This window comes from Numida meleagris, chromosome 2 (genome assembly GCF_002078875.1).
Source record: "Numida meleagris isolate 19003 breed g44 Domestic line chromosome 2, NumMel1.0, whole genome shotgun sequence".
NCBI lineage: Eukaryota > Metazoa > Chordata > Aves > Galliformes > Numididae > Numida > Numida meleagris.
Genome location: NC_034410.1, coordinates 81,956,342 through 81,982,747, shown reverse-complemented (window position 1 = coordinate 81,982,747; position 26,406 = coordinate 81,956,342). Strand labels below are relative to the sequence as shown.

The following is a 26,406-nucleotide window of genomic DNA, read 5'->3' as shown; positions in this document are numbered from 1 at the left end:
ATAATTCAGGTTATGAAAACAACTTGCTGAATGCTGATGTGTATTACTGAATGAAACGTGAACCTGAAAAGCTTCACTTGCTTGTTAAACTTGCTTGTCTTGTTTACAATGTCATTTCTATTATAAGTGTTTTTAGAAACAGATGCTTCCAAGAATGAGACCAGCCTGATGGTCTTGTGAAATTGCCATGCAAATTTACCAGGCAAGTTCAGAATCATAGAATCATAGAATGGCCTGGGTTGAAAAGGACCTCAAAGATCATCGAGTTTCAACCCCCCAGCTGAGTGCAGGGTCACTAACCACTAGACCAGGCTGCCCAGAGCTACATCCAGCCTGGCCTTGAATGCCTTCAGGGATGGGGCATCCACAACATCCTTGAGCAATCTGTTCCAGTGCATCACCACCCTCTGAGTGAAAAAATTCCTCCTAATATCTAACCTAAATCTCCCCTGTCTCAGTTTAAAACCATTCCCCCTTGTCCTATCACATCCACCCTTGTGAACAATCGTTCCCCCTCCTGTTTATATGCTCCCTTCAAGTATTGGAAGACCACAATGAGGTCTCCCCGGAGCCTTCTCCAAGCTAAACAAGCCCAATTCCCTCAAGCTTTCTTCATAGGAGAGGTGCTCCAGCCCTCTGATAATCTTAGTGGCCCTCCTCTGGAGCTCTGCATCTTTCTTTTACTGGGGGCCCCAGGCCTGGACACAGTAAAGTAAGTAAGTTCAACATTTGTTGCCTCACCTATCCGCATTAATAAGAAGAATATCTATGTTCTTTATTTGAAAGAAGGGGCGGGGAAAAAAAAGGGAGAAAAAGGAGAGAAGAGAGATGAAAATAGGAGAACATACATAGAATTGGAGCTGCAGTTAGTGGCAGAGCTCTGCTACTGAAGAACTTTACATACTTCAGCAGCACATTGTCCTGTCAGTGTTAGCACTCCACAAGCTCTATAGCAGCCTTGAAAACAAGTTCCTTCACGATACTTAATTGCTCCATAGTCTGAAGTTTCAAAGAGAAATTCATCTCCAAATAAGCATATTTTATCTTGTCTTGTTCTTGGAATTTTCAAAAATATACCACATACCACCCCAGGCTCAACCAGTCATATTCACCATTTCTGGTCTTATCTCAGTGTCCTCATCATTTTTAAAACCTATTTTCATGAATCAAAGTGGTCACTTTGGAGATAGTTGTTTTTTCTTTTCCGCAAAACTTGCTGTTTTGAAGATAGCAGCCTCAGTAGTTGATCAGAGAGCTTCTCTAGGTTACCACTCCTCTACTAGAAGAGAGTGCATGTTTTAAGAACATATTTTGGTCACCTTTAAGTTCATGTCCTTCTCATTTAAAACAAGCACATTTTTTTTTTCTTTTTATTTAATGAAATGCAGCCTTAACCACCCAAAACTTCTCAAGAGGAACAGATAATACACATCAACGCTGAAGATCAGCTGCTGATAACTCCATGGAACTGAGTGTGTATCTGCTGCTTTACCTGGATGGATCTTGGGAACACATGGATTTACGACTTTAAGGAGGCTCCCAAGTCTGTCATTTTTGAAGGACTTCATAATTTAAACATCTTTTGATTTCCTGTGCTCAAATTACACCACATGTTCTATGAGCAGCCTAACACAGCTAGCACAGCTCTGCACAGTGTGCTATTCTTCTGATGATTATAAAATGTGTCTTCTAAAAATGGAAGGATCCCTTTTATTGGCCAACCACCAGCAGCAAGAGATAACGCTGTGAATAATGGATATGATAAATGTATAAATATATTTTTCCCTCCTTGATCCCTTTATTATATTTTCTGGTGTAAAAGCAATAGCCTGTTCTCCACTAGGTTCCTGATTTTTAGTAGATTTACAGTTCCCTTGAGGTTCAGGAGGTTGAATCCGCAATGAAGAGCTGCATGAGTTTGTGCAGAACTCTCCATATTCACTGGAAGCCTCAGGAGGAGCACCTGGGGTGGCATGCCTCCAAGCTGGAGTTGGGGAATAGAGGCTGAGACAGTCTGGTAAAGCAAAGCAAAGCAGAGGGCTAGAGTTGAAGACTCTGTGTTGGAGGAAGCAAAAGTGGAAATTTTTGCCAAGTAGTGTCTGGGAACTTACCTGTGGGTCTGGCAAGCCACGGTTTGAGACAGTTAATAGCTTGGAAAATTTAGTCCATTATAAGAGCTACCCATACTTGTAAGAGCCCGTAGGTTAGCCTAAAAGTCAGGCTGAGTAATTTATACACAGACTAGGACTGGGAGTAACATTGAGGTGGGAGCAACAGAACAGAATTGGGAAAAAAAAGTAAGGCACCAAAAGAAAAAAAACTTTGAGCTCTCTGGTGGCAGAGATAGTGGGTACTATTAGCAGTTGGTAGGGTTAATGATGGAGCTGCTCAATATGCGTAGAAAAGGCAGAAGATAAAGAGAAGCAGCATTAAGAACAAATCAAGGGGCAGGAAGAATTTACTGCTGTCTCTGCTAAGAGTCCATGGATTGAAAACATGGGAAGAGATGGTGAAAATGCTAAAAGAGGCCAAACAAACAATTTTCACTAGAACCAGCAGAGTGTTTTTAAAACATGTCCTTTTATAATCTACTGTTTGCATTACCATAAGACAGCATTGCATTATTCGGGCATGCAAACAATTGTTGAGTTCCCAACTTCTGCCACTGGAAAAAAGCAATGACCTGGGGGAAAGAATTTCTGTAGTAAATACCTCAGCATGAATAATAAGATGAAGTTATTTAAGTGACAGCTCCTTGAAAAATTAGCCTAACTTCCTAATAACTGTACTACACAGCTTAAAGAAATCTAATTTTATCTCAGCCTCCCACACAGTAAATCTCCCTATCGCATTCTTTCCTTGCTTCATTGCTATTTCTTTGCTTAATAATCAGTTACTTAAAAGATTGGGGATAATGTTAATAATGGGCAAATTAGATACACAGGAAAAAAATGTTTTCTGTTCTTTCAGAGGTACCCAGCATGACAGTCATTAAACTAGAGCCCGGGCTTGAAGAGGGAGCACACAGACTCGGGCAGCCTGGAGTGGATCAGGGAAAGGACTCCAGCTAAGGTAGTATCAAGCAGACAATGATAGTCAGTGTGGCAATGGTAAAATACATAGCAACAGGAGCTCCTCTCCCCTTCAGCATTTTTCTCCCATAAACTAATTAAGTTATAATATTACGAGCACTTCCTTTCAGCCTAGGAGTGCCTTTTAGCATGGCTACGGGCAGGCTGGGCAAAGACGGGTTATTGCTCAGATGAAAAAAACTACAGTTTGCCTCATCCTCCTTTATTATTTTGTTTCCAGCTCTACACAAAGCCACTCACATGCCCAGTGGCTCAATCTCACTTCCAATTAAGTCAGTGATAAAACTCACATTGACTTAAATGGGAGCAGGTTTGCATCCCAAAGGCTAATATGCAAGGCTTTTAACAGTAAGACTAATAATAGGGAAGCTAGAAGGAGATAGAAAATGTCTTTTTCTCTTTTCTTAGGAACAGTAATTCAAAGCGAATAGAGTAGGCATGTTTGGATTGAAATTATTTTCAGGGAGTAAAAATACATAGCTAGTCTATTTATACCGCAGTGATTCAGCTCTTTTAATATGTGTGGATGGATCTGAGGCATAGAAGGAGTCAGCACAAAGCACAAGTTACTGACTACCCCTTTAAATTGTTTGCAGGCAATTTCTTAGCCCTGACTGTAGTTGGCCCTTACTATATAAGCTGGCCTGTGAAGCCGTGTACACATGGCTGGGTGTTAAAATGCTCTGCCCTATTACCTTGGTTATAATGGAGCTCACCATTGAATTAAGAGCAAGAGAGCCAGCATGCACCTGGCACTTCTTCAGCGTTGGCCTCCTGCAGTGGACAAAGCCCATACAAGGCCAAGGAAGGAAGAGATTTTATTATTTTTTTTTTTACATAATAGACAGAACCAAGCAAAAGAGAGAGATTAGAACAGCAGTGGCCTCATCGCTGACATTCCGGTAGAGACAGAGTTTAAATTCCCCCCAGACCTTCTGGAGGTAGCTCTTTTCACTAAGCTCAGCCTCCCCAGCATCTGTGCAGCTCCTGCTCCTCGCAGATGGCAGAAGAGCTCCATGGAGAGCAGGGCTTTGGGTGTGGCTGCTGGCAGCTGATCCAATTCCTCCTCTTTCCTCTCTCGCCTCTCACTCCAGCAGAAGAGGTGAGCAGGCCACGGTGGGTGACAGAGCTGTGCTCTGTGGTACGCAGGGAGGACAGGGGGAGGAATGTGCTCCTGCTGATCCTTTGCTTATTACCTAGCTGGGCTGCCATGAGCCGATGCACGGCAGAAAAGGGGTGCAATGAGAGCAGGGATGCAGCTGGAGGGCTGGGTGGGAATCCTGCAGCTTCCTGCCTGGCACAAACCCAGGCAGCACGAAGGGACTCGTGTCCGGGAGGCTGACACCGTGGAAAGTTGGGAGCCTCCTGCCAGCTGGATTGGATGTTTCTGCAGGATGCCATAAGAGTCATCGCTGTAACTACGTGCCACGAGTGAGAACAGGGAAGCCTGCCCTGTCACAGTGTTGAAAGCGATATCCATCTGTTCTGAGTACTGCTCGTTCATCATCTGATGGATTGCACACCACCTCTACTTGTGCCTTTCCTTCTCCTTGCTCCTTCCCTGCTAGTACAGCAGAAGCAGATGCGTTTGTCTTTTACAGTGTTTGTAATCAAGCTCCAACTGAACATGCTGAATCTCAGTGCTGGCTGAACAACCCAGTGTGAAATACCATGCTGCCCATGCCGGAGGGAGAGGGAGCCCAGGTACACTGAGCCAGTTTTATGAATGAATTCAAATTCAGCGTGCAGGTTTGCAACAATTTTGAAAAATGAAGTGGCTCATGTGGCAAAGTTAGGGGACAAAGCTTCACGATCCATTGCTAAAAGGAAGCCTAACAGGAGGCTCAGCAGAAGTTAATGGGGTTGCTCAGGATGAACATGAGGGTAACAGGTCTCCATAGCACCAACTCCCAAACGTGTAGTTCTTCCCCTTCAGTCTGTAATTTGGAGAGTACACCCATGCACACAGGCAGTGCTCTTCTCTCCTTTTCTGCACCACCCTCCTTTCCTAGTTTTCTTGAATTTCATGGCTTCAAAATTCAAAATAATCCCATCACTTTCTCTAATTACAGCAAAGAATGTGGTTTCAAGTTCCTTCATCAGATGTGGAGGACCAGTGGCATATGAAACAATCATAAAGACCATACCAAAAGAGCACCTTGGTAGATGCACAAACTGCAAAGCCTCCTGGAGAAGGTGGCCATGTATGTAGATCTGCGGGCTGTGAATTTGGGACTCCCCTACCCCCTGCCCATCTCTGCACTGCAGTATGTCCTGAGCACTGCTGCCCACTCCTATGCGCTGAATGCCCGAATTCCAGCATGTCTTCCTCCCACTCCAGCCATGTTGCATGACCCACAGTATCCCTTTGGCATTTTACATCCAGTTCTTCTCTGGCACTGAGATGGCAAGGGAAAGATGCACCACTGGCATCACAGAGGAAATCCTTCTCCCTGCTGCTGCTCCCTTTTTCTACAGGGAGAACATCATGGGATGGTACTGCTCACCCAAGGGCCCTGACAGGCACCTATGATCATAGTTCCCCTCTGGCTTGGCTCACTTTGCAGAATCCTCCTTCTTCTAGATACTGGAAGATCACCCAGGGCTCTTAGTGAATGTTTCCCCTGCATTGTGACAACTGAAAGGGGTTCTTCATTAAAGGATAAAATTAATCTGTGCTGAATATATAGAATGCAGCCTGAAGCCTGCCTCAATCTCCATTGACTGCATTGTTCTCACAGCTGAGAGAAATAAAATTTATTTTAGTCAGTATAGTGAACAAACACCACCTGTGATCCTCTCAGGAAGCTGACCTGAGCTAAGAGGTGACATTTTTACTGCTCCTTTCTGACTGTAACCAAGCCTAATGGTGCATGGATTATTATGCTTCCAGCAAATCCATCTTTTCCAGTTGAAAATGAGGTTTTAGTCAATTAAATTCTCAGTGAAAATAAAGACATGTACAACATACATACAGTAATTCAATTTAAAATCACACTGAAAGGAAGGAGCTTTTAAGAATGGTGCTGTGAATGAAAGATAAGGATATTTTTTTGTGGTATGAATAAATTGCCACTCTTATTAGCACGCTCTACGAAGTGATCACAGGACGAATCTGCCTGCAAATATGGCCAACTTCTTTGCTTTCCAAGTGACTCACTGGCTGGAGGAACAAATCCACTGACACTGCTTTATGGATCACCAGGGTAAGTCAGTTCTTCACACTGTCAGTTTGGAACTCTGACAATCAATAAGTTCACTATTTGAAGAATGACAGAGAAACTCTTTCAGTGAACTGTGTGTGACTTGCAAAGCGTAAGTAGAGCTTAAATGAGGACGAGGATACTTCTTTATTATATCTCTTTTTCAAGGTTAATGCAACTCCTGGGAAGTCCAGAGCCCGTAAAAATGAAGGCTTTTTTCCACACGTCACAATTCAGATCTCCTCCAGCAAAGTTAAACAGTATGTGCCTAGCAGATATTGCCTTCCCACTTTGTCCTTCAAGATGTGCTGTGCCTGATTTTCCTCACATGACGTAACAGCGTTAAAAATACAGCCACGATTGATGCATCAGAGCTTGCATTCTGCTCTGTGCTCTCTTCTGGGACTGTCTTATGGTCCAAGCCTTAATTGAGTTCAACAACTTAAGGTTCTGGCATGCTTGGGATAAGCTTTTAGATTTATTGCTCCACATGGTGTGTTCTCCTCTGTCACCATCTGGGAGCATGAGAGGGAATCAGAGCCTCTGCAGGGAGAGCTATGAGGATTGTGTCAACTTCTGCTGAGCCGTGCAAGAAGCCAGACCAGGTGGGAATCCTATGATCTGATTCAGGATACAATGATAGTGTGTATCCCATGTGGACAGGCAGGAAAGAGAAAAGAGCCTTTTAAAGGAATGCCATAGGTCCTTGATGACTAAGCTTCAGTTTGTTGTTTGAGGTGAATCTTGTGAAGCAGGTAACTTATAGGCTGTAAGACTAATGCTGTCATGACCACTACTGTCAAAGGCACCTGATGTCCCTAGATTGCCTTGAAAATCCCCATGTTGCTGTGTGCATTGATGGAGTGGAGTAAGGGCTTTGACTTGCAGAGGCAGAAAAAGTTACTACCATTTTCATGCTTCATCTATGGTTTCCATAGCACATTTGGCAACATCTCAAGCCTTCCTTGGCCCTATACCTATTATCAGTTACGTTAGGTTACAGTGCTGTATTTTAATTGCTGTGTTTTCTGAGACAGAGGGAGCTGAATCTAAATATATCTTAAGCGCCAGCAGTGATATTTAGCACAGCTACCGTAATTAAGTATTCAGCCATTGCCAACAAATAAACTTCTCACTTGAGCAAATGAGTCCTCTGAAAAACACCTGAATGTTTGACAAAATTCCATTTTCTGTTATTTTAATATCCTTAGGAGGCCTAGGCTTTCTTGATTGGCAGGGTCTGCACCTAAACTGTCAAGAAATTACCCATTTTCGATCACAGCTCTTTTACTTTTAAGAATGCAGACACTGACAGCTCTAACAAAGATGCTCAGCTAGGAACCTGTTTTTCCTTTAAGAGAAATGAAATACTGCTGGGTTAAAACCACTAATTATAGTTTATAATAACAATACTTCCTGGAAAAAAAAATTATACTTAACTGCTGTTTTTTTGTTCCTTTAAACTAGGGGTTTGACTACAGTCTGATGGCTAACTGCTTGCAAAAGTCTCCTCCACTAGTACAATTTAGCTGGTAGATACCAGAGGAAAAAAAATCCCCTTTCCCATAGTATCAACATATTTTTCTGACAGACAGTTTGCTTTGTGTTTCTAGTGCAAAGCATCATGTATGCAATAGGAAGGAAAGATTCTGAATACAGAACACTGAACTCCCCCACCTCCAAACTACATCCTTCGATTTGGGTAGTTTAGAAACTCTTGGAATTTTTGCTACCCCATACGGGATACTTTAAAAATGGGAAAATAATGGGTGAAATGCTTAGGCTGGAGTAAGCTGGTGTAGCTCTATGAAACCAGTGGAACTGCAGAGATTTGTAGCCAGACTTCTATCCAAGAGCTTTCTCTTGAAACTTTCTCTGCTCAAAGGCCACCGAGACTGGGAAGTTTTTCTCGCTCCCTTCTCCCTCAGAAAACATCTGACCCTGACTTGTATTTGGGAGTGCTGAAAGGCTGAGCTTCTCTAGTGAGAGTTTTCAAATATCAGTTTTTATGTTCCTGGGATTGAAAGAGATGTGGAGGTTAGGGAGGGGTGACTAATGGGCTTTTCAACCCAGTGGGCAGTGGATAGCACTGGAGCATCTGTGTCCCATGGATTATTTTGTAGATACTTTCCACTGACTGGCACCAAAGATCAGGAGGAGACGCAGAATGTAGTAAATGGCATTGAAACCTAAGTCAGCAGCACTGCATCAGAAGGACGCTTGCTAAATGAAAGTTCTCTCTCTCACTTAAATGATAGCTACACAGACTGTGCAGGAAACAGAGCCTGATCACAGAAGTGAAGGTGAGAATATTTATTTACCTTTCATATAACTTTTTTTTTTAATTTTATTTTGCTCATGGGAAATAGCAATCTATATCTGACTACCAAAACACAATCTTTATCAGGTAGGAGAGTCTTCAAAAACATTCACTCTTGTGATGAGATCCAAGGATCAGCTTCTGCTGGTTTTAATTCTTTGAGAAGAGACTTGTTTTGTGTGTATTGCCAATGAAATGCACGAATACAGAATGGGGCAGCACCTGAAAGTTCATAGACAGTTTGGAAACATAATCTAAACTTTTCAGACCTCATCCCAAAAACTCAACCATGGTTGTTGCCACATGGTGAGACATACATTTTCAGTTTCTACAAGATGTAGAAAATTGGAGGATTAGAACTAGGGCATTTTTAATCACCCATTTTAACAACCCAAAGTCACCTTATAGGCATTTCAGCAGCATACACATTTTTTTTAATGCAGATATTTAAGCTTATGTACTGGTTTATCCAGTCTAATGAAGGAAAAAGGAAGATTTCAGTTGTGTATACTTTAATAATTGATTAGATGGAACAGACTGGCATGCACTGTATTGAGCAAAAGGCAAAGTTAAGCGAAACCAAGGGGTTTGTGCTGCAGCATCTCCTCAAGCTGAGGCTTACCCTGAAGTCAGATCCCGAAGAAGGAAAAATTTGTCCCAGTGAGAAACAAAAAATGTCAGTGTTAATCATAGGCATGTCCTCTGCTCAAAGTACTTGAGGCTGCTTAATTCTATTCCTCCTGAAAGTTCATGCTCACAACTGCTGAAAAACAGGAACAAAAGTGCTGAGTCTCAAACGGACAGATCATTAAATACTTGCAAAGCATCTAGAGTTTAATTCAATGACTCTAGTCAAATTTGCAGAAAGGAAAAGAAAGACCAATGCCAGTGGCATTGTAAGCACAGTAACTTTTACTACCTGATTTAGATCTCTCAATCTGCATGCAAGAGCTGGCAGAAATCTGACATCTCCTCTGGATTTGGGAGCTCCACCAGCTAACGCCATGGATCACATTCCTGAGTCTGCTTCTCTCAGATGTTCAGAGAAGTCCCGCACCCACTTCTCACTCCTTCTTTACACCTCTTTCATGACGGTTTCTTCTACTTGTCTCAGACTCGGTTGAAAAGATGTGCCCCTCTGGCTGCAACACAAGACACGAGGGTTCAGAAAAGCTCCCATGTCCTGTGTTGTAGCCGGAGGTCTCACAATAGTTTAGAGCAAACCCTCTGGAGTGCAGGCTCCTTTTGCAGGCAGAGCTCTTTTCCTGCACTTTTGAATTCAACCTACGTGTCATCTGTGAAACAGAAGCAAAGAAGAATGGAAATCAGGTCCTTGTGGACAGCAAGCAGATAACACTGTGTGCAACTGCTACCGTCAACACTGCAAATGGAAAAACCACCCAAGTAGCTGCCAGCCTGGGGCAGAAAGGTCAAGTTCAGGCCTAGAGTTAAAAGCTGCCATTTAGCTGACCTCCATTAAGCCAAATGAGCACCATGACAAACACCGCTGCCTTCCCAGCACGATCTCCACAACTGAAAAACTGAGAGCGCTTCTTTGGCAACTTTGCCAGCACCTCTTCTTTCAATGATGAAGCTAAGCAAATAATTAGCTACTAATCATGTATAAACAAATTCTGTCTTTTGTTTCTTGTTTGCAAATTGCCCTTACACGGATCACAACATTTCCAAATTTGTTATGCAGAGTTGTATATGAATGCCTTTATAATTAATAATTCCAGGTTTGCAGATCACTTGCAAGGCGTTGTGAATATTTGCAAACCACACTGCATTTCTTAATTATATAAGCCATGTAAAATTTATTCCTGATGAGGTTACTTGTCTAATTAACTAACTGACACTGTGGATATGCAGCTCAAGAAATTACTTTTGGTAAGCATTCAAACTTTTGAATTTTAAATGGGCATTGGAGAGAATAGCTTCTGCTAATAAAGCTCCATGCCAAATATCCACAGAAAACAATTGCCTGAATTGTTTCAAAAACCTGAAATTTGCTTATGAATCCAAGAGAATATTCACAGGAAAGCATGTTTTTTTTTTGTACCGCTTGCTCAAGTCAAGTCATAAATTAATGCTAACGAAAATATTCAGAGCTGTTGTTGAATTTCTTATGAGAACAGTATTTACTTGTGTGTCTTCTTTTCCTTGTGGACTTACAATTCATTCCCAGCTGAAATGCTGTGAGAGGCAGAGCTTGAAAAGACTTTTTTTATAAATGTCAACCCAGTACAGTACATTGCTGTGCATTACAATAAAGATCAGCAATTTGGAGCCAGGTATACAAGACAAGATTATTGCTATCTCTGTTCAAAATATCTTTGGCAGATTTATTGCTTTTTTGTCCCCAACTCTACATATCACTTTTATGCTGTCGCTACTTTGTTTGGTACTTTTGCTTCTCCAAACAAACTAGAAGAAGAAGCAAGAGAGGAAATGAAGTGTACTTAGCTGCTATTTTTATGAAGGTGACCGACAGAATGCCTGTTCAGGCACTCTGATGATAAGTACTCACATTAATAGAATTTAGTAAATTACATAAGCTGTTTGCTCTAAAATGTTGAACTTCTGTTCAAAAGATTTTTAATTTTTTTTTAACATTCCTATCTACTTCAAATAAAACTCTCAGCTATCAGCTTTGTTCATTTACAGACTTATCTTGCATGGCATAAAGTACAGTTCAACCAGTCACAGCTCAGATTAGGCAAATGATAAAGCTATGAATTAAAAGATCTTTCCAGATGAGGGCATCAAAAGGAATGTCGTCAGTATTCTTGACAATAACAAGGCTCTTAAGGCTGTCTAATGACTAATGCAACAACAACAGTTTTCAGCCATTAGAATGCAACTTGAAGAACACCTCCCCCCCCTCAGCTTTTTTTTTCTTGGTGTATTCTAAGAGTTTTACAATTAATGATATAATTTATCTAAAAATTAATTATTTCCAACCACCTGCCTTTCTTATCTCAGCTGCATAGAAGAACAAAAAATATCATTTTTACATTCAGCGTGAAAAAAAAATCATGCCAAGCTCCATCTGTCTAACCAATTCCCTGAGCTGTGCCTATATAGGCACTAAAATGAAATCAAAACATGGAGTACTAGAAACTTGGGACCCAGAATTAATCTGCTTTTTACAGAAAAATTATGTTCAGATGAAGCTAAAAGATTCACTCCATCCCTATTACAGCAAGGAAATTCAAGGTTAGAGCTGAAATTGCATCCTTAAAGATTTGCTGATGCCCTGTGGAAAAAGCATGAAAATCGTTCGGGTTAGAAAAGATTCTGCTTAATTAGTCTATATTTCCTTCTTTTGTGTCTCCTCATTTTTGCTCACTGAAGGCATTTCCAAGAGAAGTTACTCTGAGTTCATAAGCCTCTCTGGAACAATTGTCTGCAATGTGAGACATCTGAAATACAGAGCAGGATGCACAGCAATGCAACCTGTTCTATAGAAAGCATCCTTTCACTTGTTTTATACTACCAACGGGGTAAGTCAATTTATTGATAAATGGGAAACCTGCTCGTTCTTCAGGATTCATTTCTCTGGTTTGACAGGACAATCATCTTTCACATCATGGCTATAAACTCTGAGTCTTGATGAATACTGATGGGATGGAGAGCGAGGGGTAAGTTTGCAAATCGCCTCTCGCATGTTATTTCACTCCCTCTACCCAGAGAAGAATGGAAGGCTGGTGTGGCTTTCTGCCATGAACGATCACTGAACTTTGGCCTCTCCCCTGAGCTGGTCCACGTACTCTTCACAGTGAGCCATTCAAGAACAATCAGTTGAGATACCATTAGCCAGAATGTTGTTACCACTGTGGTTTGCTTAAGGAGCAATAACAGATTTAACTGTTCAAATGGCTACAGGAGTATCTAACTGATCCTTGCCCTGGGGTGAGAGCTGGTGTTCCAGATCCTGCAAACAAATAAAAATCACTTATAGGAGGAGGTCTAAGAGTAACTCTGCCTTCCACCACCAAACCTACCCTTAAAATTTAGTGGAGTGCCTGGACCCAAGATGGGAAAGGGTTTATCTTCCAGTTCCAGAAACACATCACAGTGATGTGGAAGCCACCAAATGTGAATGTGCACTTCAGCCAGAGTGATTTGTCTTCATCTTGAAGCCATTAAATGTAAACTAGCACTTCTCTTTGGATCTGTATACTGCCTTCTCTGCCCATTACTATTATTTGTTAAGGGAGACATTTTTTGCCACTCTTGAAATCAATTTTCTTTCCCAGCCCCAATCTTCGCTGCATTTTTTTTTGGATTTGTGACAAATGCCCTTTTGTTCTTCTAATTAAATTTCACATCTGTTCCACACTAGTTCATCTTACTCTTGGGAGAGGACAGTCTCACCAGGGCACATTAAAAATTTCAGTCATTTTGCAGAAAAATAAATGTGAGTACACACTACAATTTACCTAACCACTGTGAATTAATTTGGTGTTTAAGGTGACACTGTACTAATTACATATTAGCACATTAATGGAGCTGCAGGCTCTAATCATTTCCCTTTGAATGAACAGTGCAAACTTCCAGCAAAGTCCTCAAGACCTGTTTTGAAATGCAAGAAAGCAATAATCAATTCTCTTGTTCCTTCTACTTCAATATAAAGTGAAGAACTGTCTAGCTTTATTTTTAAGAACATAAATCTCTATTATTAGCAAAACATTTTTGACCAGCATGAACACAAGTTCTTGTTGGACTCAATAGGTGTGCATCACCTCAGGTGCAATTCGGCCTTTGGTAACCTTAGCTCTCCATGAGCCCAATCATTTTCTAATTTGTATTGACTGTGGGATTTCCCTCATTCCAGGCACCAAAGCCTTTATAACCATGTAATCTGGGATACGCCGTGCAGAACACGTGGCAACTCTGCTTTCACAGAATCAGAGAACCATGGAATATCCCAAGTTGGAAGGGATCCATAAGGATTGTTGAATACAGCTCCTGGCTCCACACAGGACCGCTCAAAAATCAGACCATATGACTGAAACCATCATCCAGATGCTCCTTGAACTCTGGCAAGCTTAGTGCCATGACCACTTCCCTGGGGAGCTTGTTCCAGTGCCTGACCGCTCTCTGGTGAAGAACCTTTTCTTGATATCTAGCTTGGCTTTGACATAGTTATGCACAACCACTTATCAATGGTGACTCTTAAACTTTAACTAGCATAATTTGAGAGAATGAAAGGAAAGGAATTTACTTTTAAACATGAAGAGCTTTGTAGGGTATTTTCTGAATTAAAGACTGCGATTTAAAACAATCCTGTAAATTGAAAATCTATATCTGATGTGACTGAAGGGGGTACTTCTAGGCCTAACTGTCTTAAATATAGATTTTAAATCAATATGAGTAGTTTTGGATCATTGCTGTTCAAGGATTTTGTGCCACTGCTGTTAAAGCATTATTAATTCATGTTCTTATCTTTCTCATTTCATAAAGTGTAAGGCTTCTTTTTTTTTTTTTTTGGTGCTAGTCTATTAATGTAGGAACTATAATCCATCTTCTTCTATTTTGCCCTGGTATTGTCTCCCCAGATCAAAGTTACATTATAACACAGAGAGAATTTCATAAATTATTTTGAACGATTTTACAGAAAAAAAAAGGGAAAAAAATGCAGGTTAAACTCAGAGGCACATCATATACCACACAATTTACCAAGAAGCAGTCAAGATTGTTTGAGATAATCTGCTAAAACTCTACAATAAAAAGTTTGTTTAATTTCTAAAGATGGCAGATGTCATAAAAAAAAGAGGCTGATGCAAAAATAAAGCCTCCAGAGTCTGGCAGTTCTGTTCTGGTGTCAATAAAAGATAATGTAACCTGTCAAATTTGCAAGCGTGTTTTATCCAACCATCGCATTTTACCTTCACCACTCAAGCATTACCTTCGAGGAAACATCCGCATCTGCCTGATTATCCTAAAGTAATTCTGATGAAGAGAGCAGGTTGCAAATTAAAAGCGTCTTTTTCTTCCCAGTTTTCTCTCCCTCCCCGCCACCTCATTTTTCAATCCTTCATTTTCTGCAGTTCAGCTAATTTTTTCTTGAAAGGTTAAGGAGCTAGCAATTATTTCAATGGCTCTTGCAGCTTTAGGGTAAGTGTCTCATCTGACCTTTATTTTAAGCATCTTCTCTTCAGGTTCATACTCAATGTATCTTGCTGAACACTGAGGTTACTTCAGAGTTGTGGTCCAACAGTAAGTTGGGAGAAACTATGTCTTGCTCCTACTGCAGAATATAAGTCTGGTATGGAAACACCCTGTCCCTGTCATGGATGGGCTGCTATGCTTCACACACTATTAAGCTGGTGGCTAAAGGCTACTGTTATTTTCTATGCTGATTTAGATGTATTCTCCTCTTGTAAATAATTTTTTTTTTCTGTATCCATTGTGAATTTCCAAGCATTCTAATTTTGTCTTCTATGAAGTTAGCCTTCACATTTTTTACCATTGGTTCATGCATCGTGACTTTGCAAATTCTTTCAGGTTGTTTGACTATATTCACTGTACATGCTGAGTTCTGGAACCAGACCCAGAAAAAGCCTACAGTCTCAACAAATCAAATGTTTATTTTGGGCCTTCTACTGACAGCCATCATCACTGAACTGAGAATGTTTGCATCATGTCCTTATGATATCTCTTATTGTTGTTATGCTTGATGGATTCAATCATCCTGGCCACTATGTATCTGGAGAATCTGTCCAAATTCTGCATCATCCTACAAAGTAAGTCTGAATGTCTAAAGATCAGTTGCTTACTCTTCATGTGCACAGCAAATATGCACAAAATGCATTAATCAAACAAAATCATAGCTATTGCAGGAGCACAGAAGGGTGGAATGATGGTTTTTGTGCTATTTTTTTGCTAGCAACATTAAGTAACAGATCTGACCCAGTCCAAGAAGGCCTTCCTTGTGCCATGAGGAAGCTGCAGTATGTTGCTCTTCTGCTTGGATAGCTCATCTCCACAGACAGAACCAAACCTGAGACAGGCATGAACTCCTATGTCAAAGAAATGAAGGGTAAGCTGGCACTGCACTTCAGCAGCCAGGAATTCCCTCCATGCTGCTATGAGTGCCTCAGGACCAGTACCAAATATGGGAGCAGAGCCACTGGCACAAGCTGTGCCTGGCCAGGCCATGCTCTCTCCTCAAGGCCTCACTCCTGGCTGTGAAGCCACGCATATGGGCCTGCTGCCACAGGGTTCACCCGCCCACTAACATAACCGTTGTTTGTGTGGGGTGAGGGCACATAGGGAAGCTGTCACTGTTATGGCAGGCTGCAATTTTGGAGACATTTCTTAAACAGACATGATTTGAGCTTTCTTGCTACAGAAATACACTCATGTACCACCACCTGCTTGCTGCTTGTAGACACTTAACACCTTCCTAACACTGCTTTTAGGCACTAGCTTTCAAAACACAGTTAGGCAGGTGCTGTTAGAACTGACCTAATTAATTAAATGAAATAACACTGAGGGAACACTTGCAGATATACCTGTGGACTGACATAAAAATCTCATCTAGTTATACTCTTTGCTGATTCCGTGACCCTCAGACAAATGTCTCCAAGGGCTGAAGATGTGGTTCTGCATATCGCTTCCTTGAGATCTGGGCAGCAACTGTGGACACATTATGTCTGCAGGTGTTGCTCCTTACTAGCTTCTGTTCTGTTATATACAAAGGGTGGGGCAGAATCCACAAAGAAAATAAGACTATAAAGCCAGAACTGAATGGGTATCTGCTAACGTGTGTTAGCATTCCTCTGCGTGTTTTGAGCTGGTGGTCAGAAGGCAACAGGAGACAGTGTTAGGCACAGCATGCCTGGTGGGCTGCACTGCAGTACAAATCAAGCCTCGGAGGTGCTGTCAGCTATACACAGCTCCTCCCAGCCAGTCTTGGGACCAGGAAAACAAATAAAGCCTGTAGACTCAACCTCCCCAGAAACTGATTCCCAAATCCACTGGTAAGCTCCCATCAGTGATGCCTGTGGTTTGTAATTGAAACATGGTGAATAATGGAGCCAGTGATGGATTTATAGATGCTCTGAATTTGCTGCTCTGTAGGTGGTTTTGTCCACTACTACTTCCTCCCAGTACTACGCACTAACTATTACTTCCAGAATTAAATATTTCTTATGAAAAAATTGTTCCCACTGCACAACTGACAGAAATTTGAAATGATATAATAATAATGTACAGTCCATTTGCTGTCTAATGTATGTGTGGGATTGAATAGCTTTTTTTTGCGATATATTCCTTTCTTGCTAAATTACTCTAACTTTAAACTGAATTAAAGCAGTTAGTTGCCACTACACCGTTGAACTTTGATAGCTGGATTCATTCCAAAACTTGAGACCACAGTCTCTTTTCTTCAAAAAATTCACAAAGAAGGAAGAAAGACGGAGGAAGAAAAAAAAATTACTCCATTCTCTAAGCTCTGTTTTGTTCACCAGCCTGGAAAGTGTGATTAGGAGTGTGAAATGAATATCAGCCGGAAACGTCCTGCCAAGGAGGGGGGTCTGCTGTGTACATGTTCCCAGTCTCTTCTTCCAGTGAAGTAGCACAGCTACATCCCAGGCTGTGGCTGTGTGTTTGCCTGTGTACTGACTGATATATTTAAGAACAACACCCCTGCTGATAATTTTTGCTTACATAATGACGTGCTAGCAACATTATGGCAAACCAGATGTGTCCGGTACCTGTCTGCTCAGCACACGTATCCCTTCTAATTGCATTTCCTTAGTAGTGAAGGACAAAGGAAGATACAGTGTGATGAAACTGGCTGCCAGAGAACCATCCTTTTCTATCCTCCATGTATTTGATTGTTTTATAATTCAGGGAAATTTTTATGCAAAGTCCTTCTGACTCCAAAAGAGCACAAATATGCCCCTTCCAGTTTGGAAGAATGTAAAAGACTGTACTACCATCCTGTCCATCCAAACAACCTTCTATTACCCAGCCCTCTCCAAGAACAAAAGCGTTAACATACAGAAGGAATTACATATAGGGGTTCATTTTTGTTTGTGTGTTTGTTTGTTTGAAGTTCAGACTACTGAAGTGCAGTATTGGAACACCTCATATATGTCAATATAATTCAATATATTTTTTCAATATAATTCAATGATTCTTCAATATAATCCAATATAATTCAATAATTCTTCAATACAATTCTTGCAGATAGCTGCAAAAGAAGTCATGCAGAAATAGTAAGTAACTAGTCCAAGGTCACACAGTCCATGGCTACGATGTCTGGTAAGGACAGCCTCAAAGCTTAAATATTCTCAAAACTAAACATATCTACTCTTCAGGGTGCAAGCTTGAAAGTATGTTCACATACATCTGGGAAATGCCCTCCAGAACATCTGCCCTAGCTAGGCCAGCACATTAGTGTGTGGTTTTCACAGCTTGCTTATGCCCATCGTCCAATGCCTGCCTCTGAGGCAGCTGTGTAAAAGGAGGTGAGAAGGAGGCAAAGGACATCACCCTTGTACGCACTCTGGAAACAATCCTTTCAAAGCAATGTAGATAGATTAAAGACGCCCAACTGGATTTCTTGAATTTTGTTTAATGCTTTTCACATTTTCCTAGGGCTACAGGTGCTTTGGGTGAAAACCTCAAATTCTGGGCAACATTAAGGGCACCGTGTTTTCAATACTGGGAATGAAATGAACAGATAATAAAACAGAAGGTTCCTACAAATAGCAATGTGGGAATGAAGATGGGAAAAAGGAAATGAAAAACAAAGAAATTGAGACTATGCATTCCTTACAGGAATCATTGGCAATATAGTCTTCATTTGCTACAGATGTCGCTAGTTCATCTGCATTGTTGTTAGTAAAGAGCAACAGCAACAGAAAAATCTTTTGGTTGGACTTTGGACACAGGTTAATTAAAAAAGCTTAGATTAATCAGCGTCATGCATTTATACAGACTGGCTATGCCATCTGCATGAAATGTCTCTGAGTAAATCTAGACTAGAGTTGGTCCCATTTTAATTCAAGTGAATTGGAAATTAATTTAAAGACTGCACATGCTGATTAAAGCAGTCTGAAATGCTTGGTTCAGCGTAGGCTGAGCTTTAGATCGAAGGCTGTATGGAGAAAGCACTAACAGCTGAGTTGGATGAGGAACAGCAGAGAAGTTTCTGGTGGGGTGTGACACAAGCTTGAAGCACTGTACGTTTTCTACCTTCAGTCAGATGACAGGACAGAGCTGGTTAAGTTTCACAACTGTCCATGCATGAGAGAAAGGAAGGGAGAGTAACTGCCACTTTTCTGTGAGATGTTCACAGGAGTCTGAGCTGTCTGTGTGTGAAACGTAGCACGTGACAACCAGTGTTGCCTGTAGATTGCGGGTACAGCAGGGGAATACAGTGCTGAAGGCTGGCCCTCGTCAGGGAGCTGGTGATGAGTCATAAATCTTTGGTGCAGCAGGGTTAAGATTCACCAGGCACCAATGTCCAGTCAGCTTCAACAAGAGAATATGTGCTTAAATAACCTTTGAGGATTTGGGTATAAAATGGCATTACTGCAGTCATTTGCCATTCCACCTGGGGAAGTCTTCATATTCAGCCTGGAAAATACTGCTTTATAGAGGTGGGAGAAGTTAGAAGTCCAGGAATTTTGTAAAGCAATGTATTTGTATAAACAACAACAAAAATTACAATAAAGAGAACAGTAGCATTTGGCAAATGAGGACTTGTAGTCCTCCTTAAGAGACTGCAGTCAGGTAAAATTAGATCTTGTAGCTGTTCTAGTATTCAGACAGAAAGATTACCTTTGTAGTTCCACATAAAAGAATGCAGATAAAGGCAACACTAACTATTGAATAAAAAACTTATCTGGGTTTCAAATGTTCAAAAATTCTTCCTCCTGTAAATACTGTTTTTCTAGCTGAAACCTCAGTGAAAAAGAAAAGCAATCTCCATTTCTCAAAATTATGCTCATTTACAAAGCACATACAGAAACATGCTCTACAACAAATCTCCTTGTCTTGTTAGAAGCAGGGAGTTATCGAAAACCATAATAACAGCATTTATAAGAGAAAGATCAATATGGCATCTGGTGCCTCAAAAAGGCAGAAAATGATTCTATTAAATTTCTACTGGTAGAAAATGCACTGGACAAAATACCTAAAACCTGTAGTAGTATCTCTCATACTGTGCCATTGAATAAATCACAAGGAAACCATCACAATTCTTTGTAAAGGATGCACTGGGGCCTGCTTCACCCTCTTCTGGTTGAAAAGACCATTGTTTAAGATAACACTGTGGTTCAAGATGTCATTGACCTTCTCCAGCTCACATCTTAACAGAGCACTTCAGTTATCAAAGACTTGGGGTAAAACTTGAGTTGTTTTTTTGGCCCAGGTGCCACTGTTTTAAAATTGTGTTTGTATCTACTTTAGTTGTGTTACAGGGAAAGCAGAAAAAAAGAGTCACAGAGTGCTAGACACGCTGATTTTGATTCCCATTTTAAATACATAAAAGCATAATGTAAGAGTGATCACAGTGGGTTAGACCAAAGGTCTGCCCACTTGAGTAGAGCAAGAAGGCCTTTGTCTCATCCTGCTTTTATAGAATTGACATTGAGAGATACCTGAACACAGTTTTTACTCCTGTAAATTTTGACAATCTTTTGTTCTAGTGTCAAAAGATAATAAAATTTTAAAAAAAAGCAAAACAACAACAACAGCAACAACAAAACAGAAAGCATGGCCAAAAGTGGATGCTTATGGAGCAGTAAAAACAGGACAACCATAAGTCAAAATTCTTGCTTTTTTGCTTCTCTATCTGCCTTTAATGATTTTATCCCAGGATCTTACTTATTTGAATATGGTTTTTATGTATTTAGTAATGCCCAGTGGATTTATTTATTTTTATGAGCTTCAGTCAGTCCTTTGAAATTTTTTGCATCTATCATGCCTTTTGGCAAGGGGTTTTACAAGTCCACTTCCTCTTGTGAGAAGAACAGAATGAGACAGCTCTAGCCAGTGAGAAGTAACAGTAGTCCACTGGCTATCAATATTGTCCTGTGTACAACTAGTAACTAGTAAGAACTACAGAAGAAAATAATTTTGAAGCGTAATGGTGAAGTAGGCGTTGATGGGTATTTACAAAACGCAGACCCTCAGCATGAGATATATCAGAGGAGAAAGCTTGGAGTGTCTGCTTACAAACTTTTATGTCTGTTAAAGAGAGCCTGTAGTCTGGACCAAACTATTGGGTTGCCATCAAAGAGGTGGCACCGATGACTGCCTCAGACCTTCCAAGGAATGAGTTACTGTGAGACCGTAGCACTAAAGAAAGGCTCGGGAAGGGGAATACAGAGACAAGTTAGATTTCAAATAGAAGAAAATACAGAGAGATACTGCTAGACTAGAAAGAAGGCTAGAAAGTTGTACATTTGTTCCTTACGCTTTATATATGTGATTAACCAACCTGTTCCTTAATTTCTGCAACATTTGGAATGACTGTGCATTCGGAGAGGAGGCTAAACAAAGCAGCAGCTCCCTTTCCCCCCCCTTGAAGACTGTGTAAAGGCACATTTTGCTGCAAAACCTCTGACCCTTTTAGCAGCCAAACAGAAATCCATCTATCTGAGGCACCTGTAAGTGGCCTTATCTTAGAGGAACTCTTGCTACATGAAGCCGAGGTAAGAGACTAGAATTTTACATACACCTCAGATGAAACACAGCAACTGGTATGTGGTTTTGGAAATTTATACATTGGTGGTAATTAATACCAGTCATTAACTTGGGAGCCCCGAGGTCTTTATGTTGTCTAAAGGCCCCCAGTGCACACTAATAAAGCCACACTTTTACACAGGGAACTGAACAGTTATGGGTAAAAGCAGTAGGATAGATGTGACAACCAGCAATTTTAACTTATCACCTTGTAGCTTTATTTTTGAAGGCTTTTACTTCCCACTGATTGCAGGCTTCCAATTCTGTGTCGTCGTGAAATAAATTACAAAATTTATCTTCTTTTTTATTGGCATGGTGCTTCATAGACAAAGTGCCTAAAAAGCTTTTTTTTTTTTTTTTTTTTTTTTACCAGGATGAGTTAAGTATTGCTGCCATGGTGATTATAAGAAGGAATCACTACCCAACAGCAGTCTAGAAAACTGGACATAGATTCACAAAACTCTCAGTAGCCAGAGTATTTGATTTGAGGCTTTTCTAACAGGAAGCTTTTACTGTGTGTATGGAGGGCATGGGAGTGGAAGGCCAGAACAGAGAGGTCATTTTGAAAAGCAGATCTTTAACCCTTTTCCTGAAAGCTAAAGGGCTGTCTGATGTAATAATTTACCTGAAGGAGATCTGAAGGAGATTACTCCTGGTAGGGAGGTGAGCCTTCTCCTCTCAGCAGGAGCATGAAGGAGAAGAGATTGTCATCCCGGAGGTGTATGTAAGGGTAGTACTACTGTGCTGATCATTTAAAGTCTGTCTGCTTTGACCACGAATTTCCCTATTTAGCAGTAAGGTACCCTTAGCTCTTGCACAGACCTAGTACTAGTGGATTTTATTAACATTCACAACCATATTTAGATCCTGTTTGATTTATCTCCTAAGTAGGTACTCAAGACCAAGAGATCTAGTTTGCTGACAGTGCACATGCTTAATCATAACTCTCCTATGGATGCAAAGATAAAACTTACATAAGCCACTGTGAAGTTAGCAAAAATGATTTCAATATTCAATTAATTATCTCCCATGTATCACCCACAACAAAAGGACATTGATGCTGTGGGATAATTAGAGAACTAAAAGCACAAAGGCATAAAAAATGTCTTGCACAAAACCCGCAACTTATATAGAGCAGATGGCTTGAGAAGGAAGCCCAGGGACTGGCAGCTAAACTGACCTCTTACAGAGTGTTGGGTCCTGAAGATGTAGGCGGTCACTTTACACTGCTCTGCTCCCTGCCAGGCAAGGCATTCAAGAATTGCCACATTTTAGTTAGTGACATTAATTTAAACTGTTTTACAATGATCCATGTGCTATAATTTATAATATATTATTTATAATACTTTAATCACCTAAAGTTCAGCACATATTAATTAATGCCTATTTTAATTAGATGTACATCAGACAGAAAGAGAAGATAAAACTGTGCAGTGTTATTAGTGCTACACTCCAGCACCGTAATTAAATCCAGAATACAGAGTGTAATACACTTAAGGACTTAAAGCAGTGGAAGGTTGGTCATCACCATGGCAGCCTCCCACTCCTATACCTTCTTTTTTCCCTAACATCGTTCCTTTTTCCTCCCTGTGTCTTCTCGTGAATGACAGTTTCCATAAGGGAGAATGGGAAAGATCTCTGCTCCTCAGGAGCCAAACTCAGCTTTACTCTTGCAGTAATAGTGTTGTCTTCAGCAGAGTTATTCTACACTCTATTGTACCTGAAAGAATAAATTATTATTCTAAGGAGAAATGCTTTTGTGAAGATATCTTCGCATGCAATTCTTTTTTCTCTTTCTGGCCAAGGTGGATCTGTCTGCAGGCCTAGGAATGCCTATTTTGCTGCCTTCAAGCACTGTTTCAGAACCCTCAAAGATGCTTAATTTGAAATTTCAAAGCTGCTGGTCTCAGGAAGGAAAATAAATCGATTTCACATATTTATTTTCTAACTCTTAACAATAGATTAGCAACGAGAAAGCTGGCTTCCAGTGGAAGCCAGCATGCAAAAGTCACACAGCCGGTCTATGGAAAAGCGCAGCAACAGCACTTAGAAGTTCCAGTTTCCAATGCTTCTTGTCTGCTGAATGACCATGTTAGAAAACTCCAATCCTCGCCATTCAAGCATCTTCTTATGCACATTTCATACAAGGAAAAAACAAACAAAACGCAACAGACTGAAGTGCTGATCCTAAGGCTCTGGAAGTCATAAGCACTTTTCCTATTGACTTCATGGTGTTTAGGGTAGGTCCTTAGGAGCCTAACTGTGATATTAAAAAAAAAATGCCTAACTAGTAGAAGTACTACCATATAGCATTAGTTTTCAGCATTTTTTATTGCAGCTCCTTACAGTTTACTTACAACAGAGTTGATTTTCTAAGCAAAGTTCTACAGATGTCTTAGGAGCAGCGGTTAGCCTCTCAGAGAGCTATGGGCTGCCCACTGAAATCCTCTGTGAAAGGAAAGAAAGGAACATTTCTATTAAAAATAAAAATAATAATTAAAAAAAAAAGCTTGCCTGTATCTAAACACAGGCATGTTCTCTGTTATGTTTTTTCTTTCTTACTCCATGCTAATTACCAAGTTCTTTTAGCTGTAAACTGCAATACATTTTCCTCAGTTTCACTTTCCATGCCCAGTTCCATAAAATTTCTCCAAATAAATAATGAAGTTGAAGAGTTAAGCTTGCAGAAATTGCTATTACTTTATCAATGCCTGAGCCAACAAAAGCATTTTTAATGCACCTGCAGAAAAGGGAAGGAATTGAATAGCTTTTAAGAAATGTGCTACATTTTAATGTGTCCTGGTGACATGTAGCAGCATATCTGAATGGAGTGGAGGCAGAAGAATGGGTGGAGAGGGCTCTGCTGATGACACTATCCAAGCTCAGAGCACTCAGCATTACCAGGAAATTTTGTACATTCATGCTTCTTTGTAATGAATGCACTGATAGTAGAATAAACAATGATGTCGTGCTCCTGAAAGACTTGGAAGCCAATACAATTTGCCTAAACTCCTAAAATCTTAATTCAGCAATTTCTAAAAAACAAACAAATGTAAGATGTTAATGTTTTGGTTTCTTCTACCCTTAAATGTAATATTTTACTTTATTTTTACTTATTTGCATTTTGTATTATTTTGATTTACTGAATTATGCTTTATTATACACTTTGTTTTGTAATTCTACCTCATTATGTGATATATTTAGGCTTTTATTAATTATTATTAAGGCTGATACGTTTTGTAAAGTCAGCTTCACATTTAGTAGACTATGAAGTTTCCTTCCATTACTCAGCATCAAGTGTCTGTAGAAACATCAAGGTATGCCTAAATGAGACTAAGGCAGCAAGTGAGTTTAGACTGTTGTAACCTTCCTTGAAGTTTCAAAGGAGCTCATTAACACTGCTCTGCAAAGGATCTATAGTTTTATAATGGGGCTATTACATGGTACTATTATGATACTTTCTTCCCAAAATCTCAATGCCTTGCAACTAATTGACTTTTTATACCCTGTTATTCTCACTGGTAGTTTTAAAAGTTGCCTCTTCACAATTCATAATTTTCCATTCAAAGCTATAAAGTTTCATGAGGCAATCCTTATATTTTGTATATTTATTAGAAGGATCAGGAAGAAAAGGGGAAAACAAAAGGCCAAAGTGTCATTACTCTTGTTCATATATGTGAATAATGTTTTACTCCGTAACTATCTCATTGAGCTTGTAGCAGAAGGTACAGGTGTTAGCTTGTCACAGTTTAGACTCATACGGATATAACCAGTGTATTCATGAACTCTTGGGGCTGTGAAGAGACTTGCTGAAAACAGCAAAATGAACAAAAATTCAAGAAAACTGTTTAAAAGGAAAAAGGTACATTAGCATTTCAGTAGCTGAACCCTAGCTGAGGACTCAACCTGAGACAAAAGCTTCCCTCAGAACCTCCTGAATTTGGACAGATGCTAAACTGGACTGGGTCCTGGGGACATCTTTCAGTAGAGTTTCCACGTTACTGGGTATGATTGCTACAGCCAAAACTCAGTGAAATCTTCATTTTTTCCTCAACTTTGCTTTCTAATTAATGCATTTCCATGTTTGAATTCTGAAAGCCAGTGAAGATTTTAAAGAGAAAACAGAAAATGAACAGGTTCAGTCCCTCTGCAGAACACTTGCAGAAATTAATGGGTGCCTAACTATAAACATTGAAGTCAAAGTAGTGCAGGAGAATGGGCATAGAGACTGACACTGCAGATTGACTTTCCACTGAAAGCCGACTGTAATTTTAGAAACACACACAATTAAGAAGTCCCTAATTTCTCTCCTCTTTTTAACCCTCAAGGAACTAATTTTTTTAGCCATGAACCCAAATGCTGTGAGGTACCTTAACTTCAATACAATATGCATCAGCTGTTCTTAGAGCCCTATCTTTTAAAATACAGTAATCCACTCTTAAATATTTTATCATTTAATACACTCCATACTTGTATGAATGCTAAGCTGCAAAATGCTGGGCTTGCCTCTCCACGTTTGTGCCTTCGGGTGGCAGAGGCAGAAGTGGAAACCAGATGGAACAAGGCAGATGGGTATTCTGCTGCTGCAAAGAAGTCCCTGGAGCTGTAAAGGTAGCATAGTCCAGCTTCTGAAATTTGTACCTCAGGCAAAATGATTAACTAGAATAATCGCAAAATCAGCAAAAACAAAACAAAACAATAACAACAACAACAAAACCAACCAAAACCAAAAACAAAACCCACCCAAACTTCCAGCTCTAACATGAGAAAAATAGCTTCCTGCAATAAAATGAGAAAGTGATAGAAAGATAGAGACAACTAGCAGTTTGATTTTTGCAATATCTTGTGGTAATGAGCAGTGATCACAATTACAATGGAGAGGGATTCATTCCTGAAAACTGGTCTGCTTCTTCAAATATAGCTGATGATCTAATAAAAGATAATCTCTCCCCTAAAACCTTGCCTCTCTTTTTAATCCATTCTGAATTGGAGAACTACTGCCATTTCGTTTTTCATTCAGAGATTTTAAATAGCTTCACAAAGAAGTTTACAGATGTCCCTGCAATTCTTGATGTAAAAA

General features: G+C 40.2%; 1 long non-coding RNA gene across 22 annotated transcripts in view; it reads right to left on the bottom strand.

Annotated features, from left to right (window-relative positions):
• Positions 1-26,406, bottom strand: part of LOC110395181 — a 97,746-nt gene that overhangs the window by 46,946 nt on the left and 24,394 nt on the right. For 13 of the 22 annotated variants that reach the window (XR_002436219.1, XR_002436228.1, XR_002436234.1 and 10 more), the window contains exon 3: positions 9,238-9,757. The exons of 7 other annotated variants lie outside the window; for them this stretch is intronic. This is a non-coding gene — a long non-coding RNA (uncharacterized LOC110395181). The remainder of the gene's footprint in view (positions 1-9,237; positions 9,758-26,406) is intronic. 2 more of the 22 variants (XR_002436222.1, XR_002436220.1) reach the window with 2 other exon arrangements.